This window comes from Crocodylus porosus, unplaced genomic scaffold, assembly GCF_001723895.1.
Source record: "Crocodylus porosus isolate Cpor-Errol unplaced genomic scaffold, CroPor_comp1, whole genome shotgun sequence".
NCBI classification, from domain to species: domain Eukaryota; kingdom Metazoa; phylum Chordata; order Crocodylia; family Crocodylidae; genus Crocodylus; species Crocodylus porosus.
The window spans coordinates 142,089,528-142,093,877 of NW_017728886.1; positions in this window are offsets into that span (position 1 = coordinate 142,089,528).

The following is a 4,350-nucleotide window of genomic DNA, read 5'->3' on the forward strand; positions in this document are numbered from 1 at the left end:
TGCTGGCCTCCAAAGATCCAACACTGTTGCAATAGTGTATCAGAAGTGGTCATGTTGTTAAACAGCAAGAAGCTGAAACTCAGAAAAAGATGTTTTCCTTTCTTTGCTGGTTACGGACCAATCATCTCCCCTTCCCCTCTCCCAAATTTTCACATTAAAATAACTTCCGCAATTTCTTTTCGATAACATATACATGAGAAAATATCCCAGTTTATAGTTATCAGTTATATTTATATGTTAATAAATATTTATTAATTTCTTCAATTCTATTTAGTATGACTTGAATCTTGAGACAGTTAACAATATATATATTTTTTTTAAACACCATTTTCAAAAAGAGTACTACCTACAATGACAAATTACTAGCAATGGTCTACATCTAGTCACTAAGGATGTGGCCTATTATTTTCTAGACTCTGAGAATATGGCTCAGGATTTTCCACACGTTGCTTAAAATGGTCACTGTTAAAAAAAAAAACAACAACAAAAAAAATCAATATTGATCTGTAGTTACCAAGGACAGTATATTGCAGCATTTTCTCTACCTATGTTTGCTTCAGACTTTACTGCCAGAAGTTATTTTCTGTTGCAGCTATATTTCATGTTTTCTGCCATTGAAATACTCAAGAATCACCGTGTAAATAATATTTCAAGAAAATAATATACAAGTGTTTATGAGTTTTGTCTGCCTGCCATGTTTGGTTTAAGAGGGACATCAGCAATCTTCTCATACTTTTGAATAGAATCCAGTATTCTTTGTATGACTCCAAATGTTGCCTATTAAAATGAATTGGCAGTGGGGGGGAGAATTCTTCTAATGAAGAAATTCTGGGGACATGACAGTTGGTTAATATTAAAGCCTGAGTTTAATCCATCTTCAATAATTATCTGATTCAGGCATCTGAATAAAATGGCACTAAGTTTACCTCAACATTCTAATAACAAAAGTACATTGCCAATATCATAAGCTTTGGAATTATTGTTGCATGGTAAAAAGTTAATTAAGCTAAACATTAAAGAATTAAATCATTTGCATTTTGAGGCTCTTTTTTCAAATTTTTAAGAAGATGCCTAAGGGCCAGATCCTAACTAATCCCTAAGGTGTTTCTTGTTTCGCATCAGCATGCCATCTCAGGAGGATGATCCAAATGGTGGGGTGGGAGGGGAGGCAGGGTGCTAGGTGCCTTCCAAGGCTCATCTAGATTGTCTTGGTTTCGAGTGTTAGTGTAGCTCCAATGGTCCAAGGAATATTCATAAAGTAAGGCTCATTTGGAAATGTCTTCTATTGGATTGTATTGGTCCAATAAAAGATTTTGCTAAGCAAGCAGGTTTTTTTTCCTCCCAGATCACTTAGTCGATCCACAGGGACAGCACCCAATAGAAATATTAATTTTCAGGGTGAGTCTGAACTCATCCTCCTTGGAGCAGGCAGAAGTTTCAATTGGTGTCTCCAGTCGCTGAGTTGAGGTAACTACCTGAACCAGAATGTCCAACCAGCAGTTGCATTATTTCAGTATAGAGCATAGCATCCCCTTGTTCAACTCTTGGACACAACCAGTGGCAGTGCCCACTTTTTGCTCAATAGCCCAGTGGTAAGACTACTTGACCAGAAAGTCAGAGAGTTCACACTTAGGGGATTGTCACGGGATGGGGTCCGTAATACCCTAGTGCCCCTCAACTGTGCCAATTTGGCCCAATGGGCACCCTCTATGTATTTATAATAAGATAGGGAGGCTGCCTTCAAGTCTAGTTGGACATGGTCCCAACAGACCCCACCAAACCCCATGGGTTCCCAGACCCCATTGTGGGTCCCATTTCAAAATGGATGTCTCAGGACACCCCCAGCCTTATGGGCTGTATGCATGGCCCCTTTACCATGCCTCAAGCCTCACAGACAGTATTGACACACTGCCCCCCCCCACCCCAGGCCTTGGTTTCACTCAGCCCTCAGGTCATCACAGGGCTCTCCCCAGCCCTGTCTCACACTGTGCCCACACTGGCGCCAGGGCCTGTGCACCCCCAAACACTGCGCCCACACTGGCTCTGAGGTCCCCATGCTGTAGTGGGCTCCCAGTGAGGCCTCCTCCTTCCCCAATAGCCTCACCCAAACCACCAGTGTGTAAACAAAATAAAAAATGCAAGTCCCTAGGCTACACCACAACTCAAGATGCACAGAGTGCCATAGCATTACCAAGAGCAGAACTTACAGTCAGGCCTTTTCCTCTTTGCTTCTTGTAGAAGGTCTCCTCCCCCCTTACTGCCAACAGAGAACTGCCTTCCTGATCCCAGCCCTGGGGTTTATATATGTACCAGGCCCTGCCCCTTCTGGTCAGCTGACTGCTGGCAAGTGCGGGCCAACTATCTCATTCTGACTGCCTTGGAAACCAGCAGCTGGGGCTCTCAACTCACTGCTAGGGCTCTCTCCCTAGCAGTTTCAGCCCTTAAAGGAGCAGGACACCTTAGTGTCCTGTAACAGGGATCTAAACACACCTCTCCCTCTTCAGAGGATATAGTACTAAGTGGTAGATTAAACTCCAGGCCAGTGGCACTTTTGGCCCCTCAGGCCTGATAAGTGAATGGTAGACCTTGCTGTGACCAGAGAGCCTGCCAGCTATCAAGTAGATCTGGGTTCTGGGGCCCTGCATTAATTAGGTGTTAATGAGTTAATTAGCAAGGATTAACACCTGTAAAACCACAGACTAAGGAGAGGAAATAATCAATACAGACAATCTACTGCCCCAAGATAGAGACAGTCAGTTGCACCTCTAGCTGCTGACAGGAAAAACTCATGACAGGGGTGCTTGTGCAAGGCCCCACGGGTCCATCATGGTCCCATGGATGGGGAGCCCCAAAACCCCGCTGCACCTATCTCCTTGACAGTTGGCAGGCTTCATGGCCACAGCAGGGACTACCATCCCTGCAGCTTTCATCCTGCTGCACCTTAACACATACAGTGTCACCCATATCACGAGTTTTGCTTGTCTGCAGCTTGAGGTGTAATTCCCCCCTAAACCCCTGCACCTGTCTCCTTGAAACTTGGTAGGCTTTATGACCTCACCAGGGGTCACTACCCCTGCAGTTTTCACCCCACTGCGGTGTAACACTTATATGTGACATGAGTTTTGCTTTCAAGAATTTGAGGTGCAGTTACCCCCAAACCCCTGTACTGATCTTCTTGAAACGTTATGCTCTCTGCAGAGGCTACTATCTCTATAATCTTCATCCAAATCAGACAAAAAAAACAACAAAGTTATAGATATTTCATTGATTCCCCATTATACCCTATGGCCGGATGTCCAAGGCAGCTCCAAATCTTTGGAGCCGCTTTGGCTGGATTGAAATGGGAACCCAGTTTGAAGCCCCAGATTGGATCACTGACATCCAAAGTGGCTCAATCTGATTTGGAGCTCCAGAGTGGATCTCTGGCATCTGAAGCTGGGTCAAATAGCTGCCTACTCACACAGGCCTACTGCTTAGCACAGCACAGATCCCAATGTCTAGTCAATTATTTGCTTTATATCAATCATTAGCTAACTTTATATTTGTTAAGCACATAAATAGAAACTTTTTGTCCAGGATCTTACTCTGGGATGAAATTACGTATCAGTGACCTATATAATAATCAGTGCCAGAAATGGGGAAGCAGAAACAACTGCTAAAAGGCTGCTGTTCCAAGCCTAAAATAAATCATACCTAGACAATTTGGAGATGACTAATACCACAGCACAGAAAGCAGCTAAGGGTTATTCTGTAACTAAATATTATTATTTATATTAAGTTTGGAGAACTGTAGTCTGGGTAAGTATATAACTATTTTTCTCCAAATTTCAAGGTAATGCACTTAGATAGTACCTGTAATATAGGTATGTTCAGTAGCATGGAGAAGAAATTTAGGTTAAAGTATTGTCTACATGTCAAAATGTTCCAAGCAGTGGTAGCCTCACACACATCACAGTGCTCCATTTGGACTGCCTCCTGGCCCATAAGCAGTATGGCTATCTTTGCTTAATGCTACAGTTGGAGCAATTAGTAGGGTTATGCAAAGCTTCGGTCCCTGATTCAATTCAGTGGAGATTTGGCCCAATTTGGTAGCTGAATCTCCAAATCAAATCAGAGGACCCTTTCATCTCTCCAAATCGAATCAGAACCCTCCAAATCAATTTGGAGAGATTCGGAAAGTTTTGGAGATTTGGACATAGATACTGTTACCAGATTTCCCATTACTTTGGGGTGTGCTCATTTATTAGGGACAGATTTCTAGGGTCTTGGTAATTCTATCGATGTGCTGCTTGTGTTACTTGTGTTTCTACACGGAACCGTATATCTCCCTTCTGCAAGTCCTCACCCCCA